Source organism: Eublepharis macularius, chromosome 2 (assembly GCF_028583425.1).
Source record: "Eublepharis macularius isolate TG4126 chromosome 2, MPM_Emac_v1.0, whole genome shotgun sequence".
NCBI classification, from domain to species: domain Eukaryota; kingdom Metazoa; phylum Chordata; class Lepidosauria; order Squamata; family Eublepharidae; genus Eublepharis; species Eublepharis macularius.
The window spans coordinates 92827973-92852199 of NC_072791.1; the positions used below are offsets into that span (position 1 = coordinate 92827973).

General features: G+C 38.7%; 1 protein-coding gene across 1 annotated transcript in view; it reads right to left on the reverse strand.

Annotated features, from left to right (window-relative positions):
- Positions 1 to 20057: 20057 nt before the first annotated feature.
- TRIM44 (tripartite motif containing 44) overlaps positions 20058 to 24227 on the reverse strand; it is a 149471-nt gene continuing 145301 nt past the window's right edge. The window contains exon 6 of the mRNA XM_054972722.1: positions 20058 to 22010. The gene's annotated coding sequence lies outside the window, so the exon portion shown is untranslated. The remainder of the gene's footprint in view (positions 22011 to 24227) is intronic.

Sequence of the window (24227 nt, forward strand, 5' to 3'; positions counted from 1 at the left end):
GCATAAGACTGTAGTCTAAAGCTCCAATGCAGAGAACAAATGGATCCTCACTCTATTTAGTGAGCAACATAATCTCATGATGTGCCTCTCATTGAAAAATCATTGCATGAAGGTCCTCATGAACCTTTCTGTGTTTCATCCAAGCCAGACATAAGTCTATACATGGGTAATGGAAAAACCTATGGGGTGCCATGGCGCCTTGGTTTCATGCAATTAAATCACCCTTCCAAAGGCTGGCTCCTATAGTGGACTCTAAGGCTGCAGGAAATACAGAAACTTGCCTTGCTTTGCATCCAAAAGATTCATTTTACCTTGGCCTTTGGCAGAGAACTGGGTGAATTACTTCAGATATATTTACCATTTCAGCAACAGAAGCCTTTAGAAAGATTTAGTATGACTCCAACGAGAATGCCAGATCCCTTCACTGATATTTGCCAGTGGATACAAAGCAAGTAATACTGAAACTCTGCTATAATGTCTTGATACTGCAGGATTTAAAAGGTTCAGGTACCTTTTATTTTCTGAGAGGTGCTTGCATTTTCTTTGGAGTGTTTTCTACCCATGTTTCCTAACAGGCTTTTGAAAAACTTCAGAACTTTGGCCCGTAGAGCGAATAGTTCAGTGACATTACCAACAAATCATGCTAGATGAGAAGGGTGTATTCTTCTTGCTTCAGTCCTGCACCACTCTTTCAGGGGATGCCAGGAGGAAGTGCCAAAGGGCCTCACCTAGTGATCCAGTCTCTTGGCTGCCATTGACTTCTGACCTTTGAAATTAACTCCATTATGCATCTCTACTATCACAAGTAAGTACTGAGAACTCACTTTGCTGCACTGTTTGGACACATTTTGATTTGCAGCTTTTATTGATTAGATGGCAATTCACTTCTTTGTCCTTCTGTAGAGAACAGAAGGGCAAGAAGGAGGGTAGGAGCCTGGAGCAGAAGAACCCAAATTCTGCTTTTGGGACAGTACCTTCTGCTGATGTTTCTGTATCAATACTGCAACAATGCTGGATCACAATTTGTTGGAGAATGACAGTGCAATTAGAGGCAGACTGACCTGGTAGATTGAGGCAACTGCCTAGGGCGCCAGAGGGCTGTGGGTGCCAGGGCACCAAAAGAGGCTTGTTGGCAAGCAGCAGCTCCAAGCATTGGCCCCAACCCACAAGCAGCATCCCTGTCCACCTTGCTTGTCTTCTTGTGCCCCTGTGTAGGAGGGAGTATGGGTGTGCATCGCCTCCAATTCAAGTTTTGGGGGAAGATTCTTTGATCCAATTAGAGGCAGATTAGAGATATTGGGGTTAATTTGGCCATTATTTCCTATGGAGGATATTGGGGGGGGGGCTATCTGGAGGAGGCTCGGAGGGTGTCATTTTTCAAGCAAACATCACAAAGTTTGCAGATGTACTCCAAGACATGAGACACACTCCCAAATGCAAGCTGAGCTCATTCCAGAGAAAGCCCAACAGAACCAAACAGAAGCAAGGAAATAGAATTCCACCAGAACCAAAGTGAATTAAGGGGACCAACATCAAACCAGAGAATCATGTCAAAATAGATAATTCCACCCAAAACAAAATGAAGGAAGGAACACTGTTGCAACTTAGCCCATGCTCACAGAAGCCAGACAGACAAGAAGAGCTCCTGCATGGATTGGCCAGTCACTTCCCCCACCTCACTCTACCTCTCTTCTGCCTCTGCCTCAACCCCACCTCCCTTCTCCTCCTCCCCTTTCCAAAACAGGTGGGAAACACTGTTTCTTTGCCACTTCTTTGCAAGGAAACAGCAAGGCTACATTTCCGGAATTAACCCAAATCTACCTGGATTTATTCAAGGACCTAAATTCGGTTACCCAGACTGGATTCAGGATTTTCTAATGTGATCCTGGAAAGCCAGATATTGCCAAACTGGCAAAAATCTGGTTCTCTCACCAAATCTCAGACCTGGATTGCCACCCCTAGGAGAGAGTGCAAAAGAGCAGATGGACTCCTGCTCTACAGTACTGGGTTCTGCTCCCTTTGATTGGCTTCATGGTGGGTGTGGTGGCTGGTCTGTCTGCCTTCTTCTGCCCTGTTCCTGCAAAGGAGGGAGGAAGAGCAGGAGGCAGCTAGCTTTGTTATCACTGGCCTTCACTCTCTCCCTCCTTTGAGGGGTTTAGAGTGCGCCTGGGTTGACCAGAAGCTCTGGGCTTACCCTTGCTGGCCAATGGGAGGCACCCCAGGAGTGGCTGGCAGCTAGAGTCACCAATGTCCAGGGGGGTCCTGGAGTTCTTTAAGAATTACAACTGATTTCCAGATAACAAAGATAAATTCTACTGGAGAAAATTGATGCTTTTTAATGTGGAATGGCATTAAACCCCACTTAGCTCCTTCTTCTACCCTCCCTTCCCCAAACTCTGCCCTCCCCAGAATCCCACCCCCTTGCAACCTCTAGGAATTTCCCAAACCAGAATTGGCAACCCTACTGGCTTCTTGGAGCATAACTGGGCTGGCTGGCCTAGGGCACAAAATGCCTTTGGCCTGGCCCTGAGTGCAATCCTAAAAATAATTACTCTTCCAAGCATGTTAACTTCAATGGCCTTGGAAGGATTAGATGGAGACTTCCAGGAATATTTTGCTCTCTGGACCCTTAAAATACATCATGAGGCTCTCCTCCGCCTTCCTTTTTCTTGTGATGTCTGCCCCACACCCAATAGAAGGCTAGTTGAGCTACTTGTATTTTTTCATCTTGATACATTCATTCAAGGTTTGAAACAATTCTTCCCCATGCCAAAGTTGAAGAAGGTCTGCCTCTTCCTTAACAAGCCTTCAGTGCTTTCCAGAAACTGCTATATATCTGGCTTCCACATTATTTAAAGTTTCCAGAAACTTCTACTTTCCTTTTCTCCTTTGATGAAAGTTAGATCAGCTGCGACCTACACTAGGTTTTCTCTGTGGCAGCCTTTCTTCTTTGGAATGGGCTGCCCAACAAAGGGGGCTGCTTTCTTTTAGAAGAATGTGTAAAGCATAGCCATTACAGAAGGATTTATGATGACTTTTTAATGTTTATTTAGCTGTCTAATTTCTTTTAAAGAGGTGGTTTTCAGACTCTGTGGCATATTGTATTGTATTGCTTTGAGTTCTAAAGGAAAAGCAGTATACGAGTGTGTAAATAAGTAAATAAGAACCTTTTGTTAAAAACTCCCATTCATTCTATTAATGGGCCCCATCATTGTTGCCATCTCTAACTTAGAGAGGAGATGTCTTAGTACTACATCATCCTCAAAATTCTCAGCCAGTAGTTCCCAAATCTGCTTCGTGGGTTGTAGCTTTTCAGCAGTGATTTATTTAAGATAATTTAAGAACAACTTTCTTTAAGCACAACTCAAGACAGATGAATCAGTGGATCAGCAGTATGCAAAATAGTATTGTTCATATTGATATGCTCTGAGCTAATTCTGGGATGGTGGTTTCTTGTGCGTTCCAGATTTGCCATTACAGCCCATGCCCACGTTCAAAATGTCCTCCAGGCTTAGATGCGGTAGCAGACTTCAATTGTCCTTGCACAGCTATACCTTCCAGTACAATCTAGTGTATGATCCAACAGTTAGAACATCTTTGTAAGATGCAACAAAAGATTTGCTAAATCATATCTAGAAACTCCAGAAATTCTCTTTTGCGCTGCTTGTGGTTTTTTCAACAAGAAACACTTCAGAAAGCCAGTTATGGATGTAGAAAGCCAGCAGGGGGCGGGGGCTATCCACTGTTTTGCAGAGAGTGCCACATATTTGGTTTCAAGCGCCAAAACAGCTGTGATGTGTATGTGTGCACTCTCCATGGCTGTCTTGCCAATTAAAAAGGTACCAGGTAGGAGAAAAACTCCGTAGTATGGGCCCAAATCTCTTAAAGTATTTTAAAATGACTTTAAAATGGCAACATGGTAGCCACAAGGATGCTGTCAGGTTTAGTTTGGCCCAGAAACAACCAGAGGAGCAGTGTTCTTGGACCTGTTTCTCAGAGTCTCTCCACATGAGACATCTTACATGAGAACTCTCAAGTGTAGAGAGATGCAGAGTTAGCCAGGAAGTATAGTTTAAAAAGACAGAACTGAAAGCTCTGTCAATTTCATCTCTCTACAGAGCCGGCAAAGATCGCTCTTCAGATGGTTTGTTAATTTTCTTTTCACCTTCCTGAAGGCTCTGTTAATTTCACCTCCCCTTTGGGGAGACAAAGAGGAAATTAACAAACCCTCTGAAGAGTGATCTTTATCAGCTCTGTAGAGAGATGTAATTGACAGAGCCTTCAGTTCTGTCTTTTTAAACTATGCTTCCTGGCTAACACTGCATCTCTCTACACTTGAGAGTTCTCATGTAAGATGTCTCGTGTAGAGAGACTCTGAGAAACAAGTCCAAGAACACTGCTCCTCTGGTTGTTTCTGGGCCAAACTAAACCTGACAGCATCCTTGTGGCTACCATGTTGCCATTTTAAAGTCATTTTAAAATACTTTAAGAGATTTGGGCCCATACTATGGAGTTTTTCTCCTACCTGGTACCTTTTTAATTGGCAAGACAGCCATGGAGAGTGCACACATACACATCACAGCTGTTTTGGCGCTTGAAACCAAATACGTGGCTTATAGTGAGGTTTGAGACCTGTCACAAGATGTAGATCTTAGAATGCTTCTACGTTCAGCATTCATGTCAATGGAAAATTGCTCCTAAAGTCCAAAACAGTAATGCTTGATTTCAAAAGCAGAAACTACAAAAATGATGGGACTAATTAAAAGGAAGCTGAAAAGGAAACTCAAGAGAGTCAAATCCCTAGAAAGTGCTTGGAAATATTTTAAATCGTATTAATTGAAGCCCAGGTAGACTGCATTCCCTAGGTTAGGAAAGCTCCTGTCAGCATGGTTAAAAACACAAGTCAAGGAAGCCATAAGGGCAAAAAGGCTTCTTTTTAAAAGTGGAATGTCTGCCCCAATTAAGTGATCTGAAGGGAGCAGAAGGTCTGGCAAAAGAAATGTAAATTCATAATTTAAAAAATTGGAGAAGCAGATTGCTAAAACCATCAAGACAAACAATAAACATTTCTTTAAATATAGCCAAAGTAGGAAACAGGCAAGAAAAGCATTTGGGCTTTTGGACAACCAAAGAATAAAAGGATCACTGAAGGAAGGTGAAGAGATAGCAAAGATGCTAAATAAATTCTTTGCATTTGTATTAACTGTGGGGCATGTACCCATGCCACAACCACTATTTTCAGGATTGGAGTCTGAAGAATGGTGTTAAATTGAGGTGATGTGGTATGAAATTCTAGACCTACTGGGGAAATTAAAAAGCAGTAAGTCTCCGTATCCTAATGGTATACACTCAAGAGTTCCTATCAGCCATTGTACCGAGGACTGGAGAGTAGCAAATGTTACACCAGTTTGTAAAATGGGGTCCAGAGGGGAATCAGGAATTTACAGGCCAGTTTGCCTATTGTCTGTCCAAGGCAAATTAGTAGAAATTATTAGGCATAGACAGGAACAAAACCTTTTGTGGGGAAATCACCATGGAGTTTGTAAAGGAAAGGCCTACCTCACCAACCATTAGGAATTCTTTGAAAGTGAACAAACATGTAGATAATGACGAGACAGAAGATATTATATACTTGGGAGTTTCAAAAGGCTTTTGACTAGGTTCCTTGTCAAAGACTCCTGAGTAAGTTTAGCGGTCATGAGATAACAGGACAGGTTCTTTTGTGAATTAAAACTGGCTGAATGAAACGAAGCAAAGAATAGGAATAAATGGAGGGAAATGAGCAGTATGGTCCCACAAGGATCAGTACTGGGGCTGGTGCTATATAACTGAGGGCGAGCAGTATACTGGCCGCAGATGACATGAAATTATTCAGGATGGTGAAAACCAAGGCCAACCGTGAAGAGCTCCAGGAGGATCTCCATGAATTGAGTGAGTGGGCAATGTGACAAATGAAATTCAATGTAGGTAACTAAGGTGAACACACTGGAACAAAAAATCCCAACTTCAAGTACATGCTAATAGGGTCTAAACTTGCTGAGACTAAGAGGGAAAGAGACCTTGGGGGTCATAGTGGACAGGTCAATGAAAACGTCAACCCAGTGTGCTGCAACAGTGAAAAAGGCAAACTGTGCTGGGAATTATTAGGAAAGGGACTGGACATAAAACAGCCAATATTATAATACCCCTGTACAGATCTATCATGTGGCCTCATTGGAATATTGTGTGCAGTTATGGCTATCACATTTCAAAAAAGATACTGCTGAGCTTGAAAAAGTACAGGAGGCAAGCAAGATGATTAAGGGGTTGTAGCACCTTTCCTATGAGGAAAGGCTGAAGAATCTGGGACTTTTCAGTTTAGAAAAGAAACGACTAAGGGGGACATGATAGAGGTTTATAAAATTAGACAGTGAACAGAGAGAACCATTTCCCTGTCCCCTAAAACACTAGAGCTCAGGGGCATCCAAGGAAGTTGATGGGCAGAACATTCAGGACAGACAAAAGGAAATACTTCTTTGCACAATTGATGATTAACACGTGGAGTTTGCTGTCAGAGGATGCAGTGATTGCCACAGTCATGGACAGCATTAAAAGGGGATTAGGCAGAGCTTCCAGCTTGGGGATCATGGAGGGCTGACGCAGCTCTGGGAGCTGAGCTGTCCGTGCTGCTGTTTGTGAGGGCTAGTGGGGTGCAGATCGCCCGCAGCCCCCTGTTCTCAGGCGGAGAACAGGCAAGTATGCTTAAGACCCCGAGAGTGAGTTGATCTCGGCTGTGGGGGGGGGATCTACGCAATGATAACCCACCCAGCCTTGAGGTCCCGCTCGTAGACGGGTGGCAAAGATCTCTGCAGCAGCTCTGGAGTCAAGTTTTTGGCTTAAGACCTCCGTACCCAAGCTTCAGCATCACATTGGGAAAACTGGACTATTTTAATTACTGAAACAGCGATTACAACCCGCAAAGAAGGACTAATAAGGTAAAGATTGCTATCTCTCTTTTTGAGAAGAAAATCGGTAAAAGAACTGAATTAAAGTAGAAGATAAAAATTGCAAAAGACTTAAAAATTTATTGTGAATGTTCTGGAAAAGTAATTGAGAAAAAAGAACTTCTTAGAGAACAGCTAACTCAGAAAATAGATTATTGTTTACATACCTGCGGCTTGAAAGAGATAGCGAAGTGTGGGAAAGCTGAAAAATCGTGAGAAATGCTGAGCCGAGAAGTGGAACCGGAAGGGCATCAGTGCAACAGAGAGACTGGCTGGAAGCGGCCTTTGAAGAACCGGAAAAGGAAGAACGCCATTTTGGAGAAGGGAAAGGGCTTGACCTCAAATTGGGCGAAAGTAGGACATTTTGGATAAGGGAAAGGGCAGAAACTTCAAGAAAAAACCATAGAGAAAAGACGCCCAACATTTTGGACACTAAGATCGCTAATTTTTTTAAGACTTTGTTAAAATTTGACGTTTATACCAAGAAAAATAAATTAGCCACGCCACGGAGCTAGGAAAAGAGCAGACTCGTGGGAGTGAGGCAAAGCAAGCCCCATGATGTCGAAGAAAGAATGGCAAACGGCGTTGGATAGTCTCGATAAAAAAGTCGCAGAGGGGAATAAGGAGATTAAAGATATGATGCAAGAGATTGTGAAGGACATTAAGGAGCTTAAAGAGACTTTCAAATCAGAGATGGTGGAGCTGGTTAAAAATATCGATGAGGTCGAGAAAGAATTACAATCGACACAGCAGAAAGTTAAAACAGTGGAAGATGAAACTGACAGTTGGCTGTATCACATAAGAGAGAAACCAAGGGTTTGAAAGGAAGAATGGCCGTGGTGGAATATAAACATATGGAAAAACAACTCAGATTTCACGGAGTCCCGGAAGTGGAAGGGAAATCAACCCAAGAGCAGATTTCAGAAATACTAACAGAATTTTTGAACAAAGAATTGGATGAGGTGGCAGCCTTTCTAGATGTGACATACAGAATCAACTCAAAATATGCAGCACAAAAAATTTACCAAGAGACATAATAGTCCAATTTACAACAAAAAGAACAAGAGAAGAGACTGTGAGTAAGCAATTTCAAAAGCCTCTGGAAATTGATGGAAAAAGAGTGAGAATAATGAAGGAACTGCCTAGGGGGGTTTTGTTGGAGAGGAAGAAATACAGAGAACTAGTACAAATGCTGAAAGAACTGAACATTAGATATAGTTGGGAAATACCAGAAGGACTGAGCTTTGAATTTCATGAGATCAAAAGAACACTCAGATCTGGACATGAGATGGAAATGTTTATAAAGGATTATGAAAAGACTTACCTAAAAGATCTAAAATTTGACTATGGAGTGTAAAATCATATCTTGGAATGTAAATGGACTAAACTCACCTTCTAAACGTAAAACCACTTTCCACTGGCTATCCAAACAACATTGTAATATAATTTGTTTGCAGGAGACACATATTAGGAAACAAGATGTGAAATATTTAAAATTTGCTAAACTGGGGAAAGAATTTGCAGCCACATCAAACCAGAAAAAAGAGGAGTTGTTTTATATATTAAAGATGAGCTGCAACCGAAAATGATTTTAAATAATGTGGAAGCCAGATATATAGCAGTGGAAATAATTTGGAATACAAAGAAAATACTTTTGATTGGGATTTATGCACCTAATGGTGCTAAAGAGAACTTTTTAAAGGATTTACAGAACCAACTGGATGGACTAACATATGCTCAAATAATTTTGGCAGGTGACTTCAATGGAGTAACAAATTTGGATGATGATAAAAAAACAAAAGGTGCTCACAAAAAAAGAGGGCTTTTGCCAAAATCCTTTTTTGAAATTAAAAATCAGGAAAATTTGGAAGATGTATGAAGAAGTAATCCTAAAACAAAACAATACACGTTCTATTCGGTGAGACATTCGACACTATCAAGAATTGATATGATCTGGGCCTCCAAAGATTTGGTGGTATGGACTAAAGATGTGGAAGTAATGCCTAAAGTAGGCTCAGATCATAAAACAGTAATGTGGAAATTTGGGAAAGGCACCAAAAGACGAGGATGGAGGATAAATGAAGATTTGCTGCAAGTAGAAGATAATATAGTGCTACTACAAAGAGAGACCAAATTCTTTATACAATACAATTTAAATAAAGATGTTTCAACTGACAAAGTTTGGGACACCTATAAAGCAGTGATTAGAGGAACTCTAATGGATTTAAATGCAAGAGACAAGAGGAGAAAAGAAGAGAAAAGGCAAGAAATTTTGGAAAAGATAAAGGCCAAGGAGTTACAATTAAAGAAAAGACCAGGGAAGAAGAAGCTGTATCAAGAAATAAAATTTTTGCAAGAACAGCTGAGAGTAATGAATAATAAAGAATTAGAGTGGGAACTGAAAAAACTGAATCAAAAGTCATTTGAAGGTGCGAATAAACCTGGGAAATATTTAGCGTGGCAATTGAAAAAGAAAAGGGAGAAAAAAGTAGTAACCAAGATTCAAGAAGATGGTACGATGCTAACAGATCAATTGGCTATTAGCAGAGCCTTTTTTAAGTACTATGCAAAACTGTATCAAAGAAAAGAAGTGAATTTGGATACTATTGATCAATATTTGGACAAGATCAATTTACCAATATTATCAGGAAAATGGAAGGAAAAGTTGAATGCAGAAATAACGGAGATGGAAATAAAAGAGGCTATTCGGACGACTAAATTAGGGAAGGCACCAGGCCCAGAAGGAATTACGGCTAGGTTCTACAAATTATTGGAAAATGAACTGGCACCTTTTTTGAAAGTGGTAATGAATGAAATCTTAAAAGGACGAAAGATACCAGAGTCTTCGAATGAGGCCAATATATCATTGATACCAAAAGAAAACCAAGATTTAAGTAGTGTTAAGAACTATCGGCCTATTTCATTGTTAAATAACGATTACAAAAATTTTGCAAAAATTTTGGCAGAGAGATTAAAGGACTGGTTAGTTGAGTTCACTGCAGAAGAGCAGGCAGGGTTCCTTCCAAACAGGCAAATTAGAGACAATTTGAGAACTGTAGTGAATTCTATAGAATATTACGATAAACATTTAAAAAAAGAAGTTGGTTTCTTTGTGGATGCAGAAAAAGCTTTCGATAATCTGAATTGGAATTTTATGTTTGCCACAATGGAAAGGCTGCAAATGGGAAAAGACTTTATTCAAGCAGTAAAAGCAATATAAAAAGACCAATGTGCGGCAATAGTAGTAAATGACGATTTAACAAAAAAATTGGAAATAAGAAAGGGTACAAGACAGGGGTGCCCATTATCTCCACTGTTGTTCATTTTGATTTTGGAACTGCTACTGATTCAAATACGAGAAGATGATACTATAAGAGGCATAAAGATTAAAGAATTTACCTACAAGGTTAGAGCTTTTGCGGATGATGTGATGGTTATAGTGGAAGATCCAATACAAAACATGCCGAAGTTGCTTGATAAGATAAAAGAGTTCGGAGATCTGGCTCGATTCTATGTTAATAAGAAGAAATCAAAGATATTATGCAAGAATATGACTAAACAAAAGCAACAAGAATTAATGGAACTTATTGACTGCGAGGTAACACATAAAGTTAAATACCTTGGAATTGAGCTAACTGCGAAAAATATTGATTTATTCAAGAATAACTATGAAAAGCTATGGCAACAGATTGATAGAGACTTGATTAAATGGAATAAATTAAATCTGTCATGGCTGGGAAGAATAGCAGCAGTTAAGATAAATGTGTTACCACGGATTATGTTCCTATTACAAAAAATTCCAATAATTAGAGACACTAAACAATTTGAAAAATGGCAGAGGAAGATCTCTGACTTTGTGTGGGCAGGCAAGAAACCTCGAGTAAAAATGAAAGTCCTGTGTGATGCTAAAGAAAGAGGTGGACTGCAGTTGCCGAATATTAGACTATATCATGAAGCAATATGTTTAGTTTGGCTAAAAGAATGGATGCCACTGAAAGACCGCAAACTCTTAACATTGGAAGGTTATAAGAAGTTGTTTGGATGGCATGCCTACTTATGTCAGGATAAAATAAAAGCTGATTCTATGTTTTTGCACCATTATATCAGAAGGAGCCTCTTCACGATCTGGAAAAAATATAAAAAATATCTGGGTGAAGGTATCCCCTCTTGGGTGGTACCATTTGAAGTGATTGACCCGAGAGCTATTTATAATGAAGAACAATGTCTACCATATAAAGAGATACTGATTATGGAACAAAAAACAATAAGAATCAAAACGGAGGAAGAGTTATCTCCCTGTTATGGATGGTTCCAATATAGACAGATTAGAGATCTTTACAACTCGGATTGTTCAAAAGGAGGAATCAAATGGAAAAACTCAGAATTGGAAGAGACTATACTACAAGAAAGTAAAAAGAAGATATCAAAAATTTATAAAATACTGACGGGAGACAGGAAGTGCGTAATAACAATAGAGTGGCTGGAGAGAAGCGGCCCTTGCTGGAGGGCAGGAAGTAGGGAATCGCCATTTTTGAAAGGGGAAGGGTCGCGGCTTCAGCGGAAGAGGAAGTAGGCCATCTTGGATTACAAAATCATAGAGAAACCATAGAGAAAAGACGCCCGACATTTTGGACTCTTTAAAACTTAATTTCTATAAGAAGACTGGGACATTTAAAATAGAAAAACGTTAAATTTTACGCCACGGAGTTAAGGAAGAGAGCGGATTCGTGGGAGCGAGCTAAAGCAAGCCCCACAATGTCAAAAAAAGAGTGGCAATCGGCAATAGAAAACCTGGATAAAAACCTGGACAAAAAACTTTTAGATATGATTAAAGAACTTAAGGACACGAAATTGGAGCTGATAAAAGAGGTTAAAGAGGTTACACAGACAGTAAAATCGGAGCTGTCAGAAGTGAAAAAAGGTATGGAAACAATACGAAGTGAATTACAAGGAACGCAGCAGAGAGTTAAAACAGTAGAAGACGCGATGGAGAATTTAGCAGACACGCAACAAACAGAGATGAGATTGGTGAAGGGGAGAATGTCAGTTGCAGAAACTAAACATATGGAGAAGCAGCTACGTTTTCGTGGCTTGCCAGAAGTGGAAGGAAAGTCAGCGCAAGAACAGATGACTGAGGTGTTGGCTGAGTACCTGGGGAAGGAGGAGGAGGAAGTTGTGGCTATCCTAGATGTGGCATACCGTGTGAATTCGAGAATAGCAACCCAGAGGAAACTACCAAGAGATGTGATTGTGCAGTTTACAACACGAAATATGAAAGAGAGGATTGTGACAAAACAGTTTCAAGATCCATTGGAGATTGATGGCAAGACGATTATTATAATGAAGGAACTGCCCAGATCAGTGTTACTGGACCGGAAAAAATATAAAGTGCTAATTCAGATTTTGAAGGACATGAAAATCAGGTACAGATGGGAGTTACCGGAAGGAGTGTCCTTTGAGTTTGGAGGGGCCAAAAAACGCATCAGATCTGAGCGAGAGATGGAGCGATTTATTAAGGACAATGAAAAAGACTTACCAACAAGATCATGAGTATGGAGTGTAAAGTATTATCTTGGAATGTAAATGGACTAAACTCACCGAATAAGAGGAAAAATACTTTTCACTGGCTACTAAAACAAAAATGTGACATTGTTTGTTTGCAAGAGACCCATATCAGAAAGCAGGATGTAAAATATTTAAAATCTGGAAAATTGGGCAAAGAATATGTAGCGGCCTCCAACAAGAAAAAAAGAGGAGTGGTGTTGTACATAAAAGAGGAGCTACAGCCAAAATTTGTTATGAGAGATGTGGAAGCTAGATTTGTAGCAGTGGAATGTATTTGGAATTTAAAGAGAGTGTTGGTAGTCGGACTTTATGCACCTAACGGTGCAAAAGAAAGCTTCTTTGAGGATTTAAGGAAGCATTTAGACGATCTTGCATACGACCAGATAATTCTTGCTGGAGACTTCAATGGAGTGACAGACTTGGAACTAGACAAAAAGACTACAACGGCACAAAAGAAAAGAGGACTATTACCAAAGCTTTTTTTTGAGTTGATTCAACAAGAGACTCTTGAAGATGTATGGAGGAGAGAATATCCTAAAAGCAGACAGTTTACTTTTTATTCTGCAAGGCATTCTACATTATCAAGAATTGATATGATCTGGGCCTCAAAAGACTTAGCATTATGGACTAAGGAGGTAGAAATAATGCCTATGGTAGGCTCAGATCACAACCCAATTATGTGGAAATTTGGAAAAAAGAGAAAAAGGAAAGCATGGAGAATAAATGAGGACTTGTTACAGGAAAGAGAGAATATGGAAATACTGAGAAGAGAGACAAAGTTTTTTATACAATACAACGTGAATAAAGAAGTACCAACCAATAAAGTTTGGGATGCTTACAAGGCGGTTGTAAGGGGCATACTAATGGACTTAAATGGTAGAGCAAGAAAGAAGAAAGAGGAGAAAAGACAAGAGATTGAGGAGAAAATAAAAGCCAAAGAAACACAGCTAAAAAAGAGACCAGGGAAAAAGAAGGTATACCAGGAAATTAAAATACTTCAAGAACAGCTAACAGCAATGAGCAATAAAGAATTGGAGTGGAATCTCAAAAGACTGAATCAAAAAGCGTTTGAGGGTGCTAATAAACCTGGGAAGTACCTGGCATGGCAATTGAAGAAGAAAAGGGAAAAGAAGATAATAAATAAAATTTGCGAAGATAACAAAACGTATTTGGAGCAGGCTACCATTAGTAGAGCCTTTTATAAATTTTACGCTAAGCTGTATAATAAAAAAGAAGTAAACAAAGAATCAATAGCGTCATATTTGGAGAAAACCAAACTTCCAGAAATCTCGGAAGCTTGGAGAAATAAGTTGAATAGTGAAGTAACTGACGAGGAAATAAGTAAGGCAATACAATCTGCAAATCTAGGAAAGGCGCCAGGGCCAGATGGACTTACGGCTAAATTCTATAAGACAATGGCTAATGAACTGGCACCATTCCTAAAAGAGGTGATGAATGGGGTTTTAAGGGATCAAAGGATTCCAGAAACTTGGAGTGAAGCGAATATATCATTGATCCCAAAAGAGGGCCAAGACCTGACTAATGTGAAAAATTATAGACCTATATCGCTACTCAACAATGACTACAAAATTTTTGCGAAGATATTGGCGGAGAGATTGAAGGGGTGGCTCTCGGAAGTCATAGAGGAGGAACAAGCAGGCTTTTTGCCAGACAGACAAATAAGAGACAACTTAAGGACAGTGATCAATGCTATTGAATATTATGACAAGCGTTGTGACAAAGAGGTTGGTTTCTTCTTTGTTGACGCTGAAAAAGCGTTTGACAATTTAAACTGGGACTTTATGTTTGCCACTATGGAAAAGCTACAATTGGGAGAAAGATTCATCAGAGCAATTAAGGAAATTTATAGAGACCAGACTGCAGCAATTGTGGTGAATGATGAATTGACCAAGAAATTGACGATAAGTAAAGGAACAAGACAAGGTTGCCCGTTATCTCCATTGTTGTTCATTTTAGTATTGGAGATTCTGATGATACAAATACGTCAAGATGATGAAATTCGTGGAATAAAAATAAAGGACTATTCATACAAGGTCAGAGCATTTGCGGATGACATAATGTTAATTGTAGAGGACCCATTGGAGAACATGCCAAGAGTGATAGATAAGATCAAGGAGTTTGGAGACTTGGCAGGTTTCTTCATTAACAAAAAGAAGTCAAAGATATTATGCAAAAATATGACTAAGCAGAAACAACAATTGTTAATGGAAACAACGGATTGTGAAGTAACAAGTAAAGTGAAATATTTGGGAGTCGAATTAACTGCAAAGAACATAGATCTATTCAAAAACAATTATGAAAAACTATGGACTCAGATAGAGAGAGACTTGATTAAATGGAATAGATTGAATTTGTCATGGTTGGGTAGGATTGCAGCAGTTAAGATGAATGTGTTACCAAGAGTAATGTTTTTGCTACAGACAATACCAATCATCAGAGACTCCAAACAATTTGAAAAATGGCAGAGGAAAATATCAGATTTTGTTTGGGCAGGCAAGAAGCCTCGAGTGAAAGTGAAAGTTTTACAAGATGCAAAGGAAAGAGGCGGAATGCAACTGCCCAATCTGAGACTTTATCATGATGCAATCTGCCTAGTTTGGTTGAAAGAATGGATGACATTAAAGAACAAGAAACTATTAGCCCTAGAGGGATATAAAAAAATATTTGGATGGCACGCATATTTATGGCATGACAAAGTAAAGGTCAACTCGATGTTCCTGCATCACTTTGTTCGGAGAAGTCTATACATAATCTGGAAGAAGTACAGAATTTATCTACAAGAAGGAACCCCTTTGTGGGTGGTTCCATATGAGGTGATAGACCCGAGAGCTGTTGATAATGAACAACAATGTTTAACGTATAAAGAAATAACTAAAACTGAAGCATCCAAACTTAGAATAAAGACACAAGAGGAACTATCACCTAACTACGATTGGTTCCAGTATAGACAGATCAGAGACTTATATAATTCGGACTCTGTAAAGGGAGGTATACGAATAGAGAATTCGGAACTAGAGCAGACCCTTCTTAAAGAAGATAAGAAAAGAATATCCAAGGTATACCAAGTACTGTTGAAGTGGTATACCGAGGATGAGATAGTTAAAACACAAATGGTGAAATGGGCTATAAACTTTAATAAAGAAATAACAATGGAGGCATGGGAATACTTGTGGAAAACTACAATGAAGACAACGACATGTATTAATATCAAAGAGAACATTCATAAAATGATCTATCGTTGGTACATGACACCAAAGAAGATTGCGCTAGGGAATTTGAATACTTCTAATAAATGCTGGAAATGTAAGAAGCATGAGGGCTCCCTCTATCATATGTGGTGGTCGTGTGAGGTAGCCAGGCAGTACTGGGGGGAAATAATAAGAGAAATGAGTGAAATTTTACAATTTCAAATTAATAAGAACCCAGAACTCCTGCTACTGAACTTGGGAATGGAGGGAATTCCAGCCCAACACAGGACGTTGATATTTTATATGACAGCAGCAGCTAGACTTTTGTATGCGCAAAAATGGAAAGTACAAGAAGTGCCAACTATTGAAGATTGGACTTACAAATTGCTGTATATGGCTGAAATGGACAAGATGACAAGAAAATTGAGAGATCTGGACTCAGGGCAGTTCAACACAGACTGGGAGAAGCTGAAACAATACCTGCAGAAGAAATGGGAGGTGGGAGGAAAACTGTGGCAGTTTGAGAACTACTGAAGTATTGAAGTAGAGGGGGGAGACTTTACCGGGGGGAGAAGAGATAAATGTGAATTAATAAGCAGTCAGATTAATAGATTGACATATATATAGATATATATAGGTTAACAAACAGAACATAGAGAAAATAATTAATTATAAGGACTAAATATAAGGAGCGATTAACTAACAATATTTTCTTTTTTTTCTGACAAGTTTTGTACCAAACTGAATGTCTGAAGATATAGATGGGTCAAATTGATTGACTACGTGAGGAGAGATATATAGAACTATTATAAAAAGATAGAATGAGTAATATATATAGAGAATAAGTCAAATTGTTTGATATAAACGAATGTATGATCTATATGGTTTATGATATATAGAAATACCTGAAATTGAAAAATTGAGATAAATTGTTTATCTAAGATAGAAACAAAGGCTTACAGTTTGGGCATATAATGTTAAAAATAGTTAAGGATGTACTGCTTAGAATAATGGAGAATATATATTTGTTTTAGATAGAGGAAGCTAATAAAATTAAGGGAAAGGGGACAAAGGGTTGGAAAGCTGTTGGAAGTCAACAAAAAGGGGGGGGAAAGGGAGGGGGTTAGAGATGAAAAAATTGGGGAAAATTGAATGTAAATGTGGAAATAATGGATTCTAACCCAATAAAAATTTTTCAAAAAAAAAAAAAAATTTATAAAATACTTTTGAAGTGATATACAGAGGATGAGATGGTCAAAGTACAGATGGTGAAGTGGGCAATTAATTGTCACAAAGAAATAACAATGGAGTCATGGGAATATTTATGGAAAACTACATTGAAGATTTCAACTTGTACCAGTATTAAAGAGAATGTCTATAAGATGATTTATAGATGGTATTTAACGCCTAAGAAAATTGCGCTTGGAAATGCAAATATGTCAGATAAATGCTGGAAATGTAAAAAGCATGAAGGATCATTGTATCATATGTGGTGGACGTGTGAAGTAGCTAGACAGTACTGGGGAGATATTTTAGAAGTAATAAATGAGATTTTGCAGACCCAAATAAAGAAGAACCCAGAACTATTGCTACTGAATTTAAGTATGGAAGATGTCCCTATGCAATACAGAACATTACTATTTTACATGACGATAGCAGCAAGACTTTTATATGCGCAGAAATGGAAGGTGCAAGAAATACCAACTATGGAAGACTGGATGTATAAATTGCTGTACATGGCGGAAATGGATAAAATGACAAGAAAGTTGAGAGATCAGAACTTAACAGAATTTTTTACTGATTGGGGAAGATTGAAAACATATCTAGAGAAGAGGTGGGACGTGAAAGGAGAACTATGGCAATTTGAAAATTATTAGAATGTTTTTTTTTTATTGGAAGAGACAGAATCTTTACCATATGAAGTGAAGTATTAGCTAATTGTGAGCCTAAATTCAAGTGGACTTGGAGTTAATAGATATTGGTAAAATTAATAAAGTAGATATTTTATTTGTTAGCTTAAATTTAAATATATTTGAAGTTAACAGACAGTAATAGATAATAGATTTTAAGTTAATAATAATAGGTCCGAAGCTAACAGATAGGGCTTAGTTTAACAAAGTAGAAGGTAAATATAATGAGTTACAGAAAAAGGGGATAGATTAGGAATGGATTAAGATATAGGGTTGGAAAGCAGCTGGAAGTCCTGAAAAAGGGGGGGAGGGAAAGGGTGGGGGAAAATGATATTAAGATAATATTTGAAAGTTGTATGTATTAATATTCTCACCTAATATATTTTTTTTAAAGGGGATTAGGCAGAGTCACAGAGGATAGCTCTAGGGTTGCGCTACTAGTGGCTAAAAGGAACCTCCATATTCAGAGTCAGCAAACCTCTACATACTGGTGCCAGGAGGCAACATCAGGGAAAGGCCTCTGTGTCTATGCTGGCCCTCCAGTGTGAAACAGGATGCTGTACCAGATGGACCATTGTTCAGAACCAGCAGGGCTCTTATGTTCTTAAGGTCTTCTCTCTTCCGTTTGGATTGCTACATGTTCGCCAGCACTATGAAAAAACGATTAGAGAGGGAAGAAGGGACAAACGCATTTTTCTGTCCCAAGCACCAATTCTGTGTGATCTGAGAGAAACATGCCAAAATGATTTATCCTGGTACAGGGAATCTTGCTGGACAAGATAACAGGCATATTGTTTTCAGCAGAGTACACAGCATGATCCAAGAAGCATGCCTCAGAAAGTGCCTGAGAATGCCTCCCAGTTTGCCCCCAAATCAATACATTTAACCGGCACAGGAACCAAAAAGTTGGCCATGTATCTTTGGAGAGTCTCCCCCACCCCCTTTATATTAAGCTTGTAAATCATCACAGTGAGTTTATTTCCTGGGCTCCAGATAAAAAGTCTCCTCAACATTTCTGTGGACAGTCCTTTTCAAATCAAAGCATAATTCAAACAAATCTGAATAATACATCAGCACTGGCACAGCATGGCCTTAGAACAAAATGAGAACTATCTAATTCTTACATTCAAGGACTAACTTTCCACTTCAGTTTATGATAAGGTGCTGTAGCGATCATGAGGAACAGTGCAGGATTTAAATGCATATACCAAAAACCTTGGACATTTCCACTGTTCTTCGTTTCATGCATGTTTTACTTCCAGTTTCACCAGGTGTTCTGAAAGTAGAAGATAGTAAGAAGAGTCTGGATCCAGAAACTCTTTCCAGCGTATTAAGATGACACACTGCCAGGATTTGCTCATTTACATCTCATTATATAGTTTCTGATTTGAAGAGCGGTCCTTGCTTCACCTGGGCTTCTTCTGAAGCCTTTTTTTTACAGCAGGAAAAACATTTTCAGTCATCTGAATCATTCAAAGATTTAAAATAGGTTTCTATGAATTCTGTGCAGCATGCATCTTGAGACTCTGGTTGCTTCCAGAAAAGAAACCCCTGCAGGGAACGGAGATCTGACATTTCATAAAAAGGTGAGCAGATGCACAGCAAAGGATAGTCCCTACACAACTGCAGATTATCCTGAAGCTATATTTGACTCACTCTAATGCAAGGAAAAAGGGGAAAAACACTTGCTTTTCTTTTCCACACACATGGGTCCACATGATGGCTTTTGGCAAATGTTTGCAGTCTTAAAGTCACACATGCCAACAAGCATTCCTTAGTGGGTAATATTTTTACTATGTTTATCACAATCTTATGAAGAAATTTGTAAGGCCTATCAAACTTCCTGCTCTGCTATCACTCACTGACTCCTTCCTCCCCCGATACCATTACCACAATATACTTTTTATTGTCACAAAAAGCAATTAATGAATGTGGTAGCTAGTATTCCTTGCCCAGTAGATCTGGGATAAGCCAGGAAAGAGGACTGTGCCAATTCTCTTGGCTTTAAGGCCTACCATAAAGATACTCACACCACTATGATAGCTCTGACAAGACACTAGTTAGAAAGGACTCCCATCTTCACATAATAGGTTTCAGACCTCATGCAGTTATTCCTGAGGAACATCTGTATCTTTGACAGCTCACTAGTCCTTTACCCTACACACCATGTTTGCAAAGCCTTGTTCCTAAATCCATGGTTATCACAGTGGCATTTATAGAGAAGATATGATAATGTGTGGGGGAAGAATGTGTGGAGGAGTTCTACAGAAGTAATGCTTTTCCTCGGAATTTCAGGAACCATTTTGGATTCCAATGAGGGTGAAAAGTGGGATAAATTTTTTAAAGAAGTTTATTTTGGAATGTATAGGTTCACCATAATCAATAACACAGGAATACCAGAAGTTATTTTATTGATTGCACACATACAGATCAGAAAATGTCAAAGAACACAGACAACTGTAGAAAACAATCAAAAGAAACAATATAGCTAACTTCTATATACAGATTTGCATGGGTATTAGTATAAACCAACTTCATAGTCTTAACCAGTTATTAAATGATCATACACACGTCTTCAGAAAAAAATCTTCAGGCATAGGTGGGAATATGGCAACCTGGATAGGTAGAAATTATTTTTTTCTGAAAAGGAGGAACTAATTTCTGAGACACTGGTCCAATCAGCTTCCAGACTAGCACAAAAGATGGTCAAGTGATAGGGGGAATCTTGGAATTAGCCTTCACTTAATTCATTAAAAAGATCCCTGAAATGTGAATCCTTGTAGGACTGAAGGGACAGGTAGGCCATTAAGATCAAAGATGAACAACCGTTTGGGGCAATGCATGGTTATTTTATAAAGTATCAGCAACTCACCAAACGATTTTCATACCAAAGAACACTGAGTAATTCCCTAAGGTTTACCCCACAATGTTTTTATCAGCCTGCCTTAATAGAAACAATTTAGTTCTTTAGTTAGTGACATGGTTTCAACAGCTACATAAGACTACCCAAAAGTTTTTCCCATTATAATGATTACCAGCTTAGAGTTGAAGAAGGGAAACCATCAGGATGATACAGACCCAACACAACCTGTTGCATGATTGACAGCATCCAATGTCAGTTGATGGAATCAGTATATGAAGGACCCTTCTGTTGCTTCAAGAATGGAGCCACTCCATCAGTCCTTTTTGCTATCTACCCAAAACACTTGAAGGTAAGCACGCTGGTCTCCCTGCTATTTTTCTGTTTCCACTTAGTGGTGGGCAACGTGAAATGTCACGACCATGTGATAAATCATACTCTTGTCTACTAAAAGTTACAGTCCTTGGCATGTCCAGTTAAATCATGTATGGTGATAGGCTCTGGAAAAGATCTTTATCTTAGAATCTGGAGAGTTGCTGCCAGTCATGGTAGACAGTATTGAGGTAGATAATCAATGTTCTAACTCAGTATAAGGCAGCTTCATACATTTATAGTTAAGCATTACACACAGATACAGAGAGCTACTGAAGGGATAGTCCAGTTTGGACAAGATCCTTCCATGGTCTCATGAAAGAGTTTGTACCTTCTCAAGAAGAATCTTTCTTTAGTATACTGCTCTCACATTCAGGTAATTTTAACCTAAAATTGCTTTTAGATAGAAAGACAATAATAATAATTTTTTTAAAGTCTTGTAAAATTCAACATACCTACAATTCTACACTGATTTTTAAGGCATAAGCCTTGCAGGAACCCACAATATGAATTGGGATTTTAAAATCTACAGGCTCTGATTGTTAAGAATTAGCATCATCTATGAAGTTACAATGTACCCAAAACAAAAAAAAGTTGAGAAATCTTAGTATTGCACAGTATTATTTATTTTGCTACCCAGGCAGCATCCTTTAAAAAACTCTAAATTAATTTTTTAATTCTTATATGTGACTTAAAGGACTAATTTTCCCCTTCTGTAATTTCTTCATTTCCATTGCACTGAATTATTCAAACCAAGTCCTCAGGAGTCCTGTCAGTTGAAAATCAGAGCAACATTTACTCCATATTTCTCCTTCTCTATTGTGATCTTGTCTTTATTTTAAATTAGCAATTCCACATTTCAAAAGACAAGTGACTTATTTTCGGAAAGATGTTTTGTCAACCCTAAGCAGTAAAGTGATTGATTGGCAAATAAGTCATTTGGTATGGCAAGCAGTATATTCACAAAGGATACATCTGGAAGAAGGAACAGACTGTCTTACGGACAAGTGAAAAGTACAGTAAAAGCAAAGGAGTCTGAAGTCTCTTCTACTACAGATTCAGGACAGTTTCACCATATGGAGATTGAATGTGGGGGGGGGGGGGCGTCCTTCTGCAGAAGAAACAAAAACTCTGGTGAGCAAAGGCAAAACAGAGGGCTCAGTGTCAAAACTGAAATCATTTGTCTTTCCAACAAAGCTTTTCAAAGTTATAAGCTACCTTAGGAGTTGAAAGGCGGAACCTAAAATATTCTAAATAAATAAATTCAAAACTCCACACTACTTTGTTCCTCACAGAATGCTAGCTCTTGCAATAATCAACCTATTAAATTCTCCTTCCCCTGATAATTCACACACAAGTATTTTTCTGTCCATCTTCCTATCCTGAGTCTACTTGGTAATTGTATTACTAACTTGAATGCCGGGACCATCTATGGCTTAAGGCAAACAGAAATCAGTAGAAAATGCAGTTGAAAGACATTAGGGACCAGCACGATATTATGTTTTTTCCCATTTCAAGTTAAATAACGTATTACATTATGGTTCTTCTTTCCCTCCTAACTCTTTTAAAGAAAAGAAACTGAAACCTTGGCACCAGAAAGTTCCTACAGAAGGTTCAATGAAAAAGACACTTCCAGGACCTCTATATGCTGAAAAAGTTCTGGGAATGATTGACATAAAGAGCTTGTTAAATTTTAAGGTAGCTGAGTGCTATCTGCAAGGGCAGGATTGACAACTCTAGATACAGTGTTAGTCTGTCTATTCATGTGGGTAAAGCACAAGTAACAACCATGTAAGGTTTCTACAGCAATGCCCTCCAATTAGACTCCTACCCATAGGCCCAAAGGAGCTTCAGAGGCTTTCCCTGCTGGGACTATGCATGTTTCCTAAAAGGACAAAGATTTCACTAGGTCTCTCTTTCTCCCCTTTGATTTAAATTCAAATGTGTCACAATAGCTTCTCTCAGCCTTCCAGCACGAGAGTGTTGGCTTGGCAGAGTTTCTAGCCATTAAGATTCTGTATTCTAGCATCCCTTTTGTGGAACTTCTCCTTTCCTTCATGAAGCACATTATATTTTCATTCAGCTCATCACTGGGAAGGTGAACCAGAGATGCAGCTATCCAGTTATCCAGAACTTCTGAGCCTTTGAGCTGACTGCCCCTCCCCACATGGAGTTTCGGTGTAATCCTGTGTACAGAACCCCATGTACAAAAATATTACAGGGAAATAAACCCTACCCTCCAAAATCTATATGATATCCAGTGGCTAGGATAGAAAACTGCACAAAGCAGGATCATTAAAAGGCAAAACATACTATTAAAATATACTTTAAAATATAAAATATCAATTAATTGCAATACTGCAATTGTTAGATGTCATTATAACAGTTTAAAGTTAGTATTGCAGAGCTCTACTCATGCAGAAGTAATGAAATACATGTTTGTTTTACAAATACATATTGATAAGATGGTCAACTACAACTCTCATCACAAATACGTATGTACAAAAAGCCTAATGTGCCATAAAATCGTAATTGGTATGCAATTAGAGATGTACAGTAGAGATGAGCACGAACCAGGAACATTTCAAACTCTGTGGTTCATGGTTCGTCATGTTTCACGAACCACGAACTTGCCCCAGTTCATGAACCGGTTCGTTTGGTTCATGAAAACATCATTTCCAGGTCAGCAAAAAGTCCACAGAGAGCCCATCCCCCCATTACCTAGGAAACTGATTGATTGGTGCCAGACTGTCTGCAGAGACAAACCAAAATATGTACAAAAAGAACTGGGCTAAAATTCATCATGAGTCATGAGAAATGAGTTCCCATGAACCGCTGGTTCATGAACCTGGTTCGTGACAAACTTTGGTTTGTATTTCAGTTCATGCCCACCTCTAATGTACCAAGAAGTCAAAACACTTTCTGCAATTTTACCTTTTAAAGGATCCCTGAATGATATGTTGTGATGCAAACTCCTGAGTATCTGAAAATCTGATCATCAAAACATTTTGGATTCACTCCTATTCAGCTAAATGAACTGGCACGCCTTACAAATCTGCATATCCAGCTTCTATAACATGCTATCTAGTGGCCTAATTTTAAGGGACTGATAAATCTTTACCCTTCTAGATTTTAGAATACAGTGAAATCATTAGTACAAAATAATTTATATGACAACCCCACAAATGTTTTGTCCTTTGCAAGGCCTTGAAGCATAGTAAGTTATTCAAAACATCCAGAATGTAACTAAGAATAAGCAAATTCCTCCAGTTCCATCCCAATTAGGATTTGTTCCATCTTTAATCCAGAGGCTGACATTTTATTTATT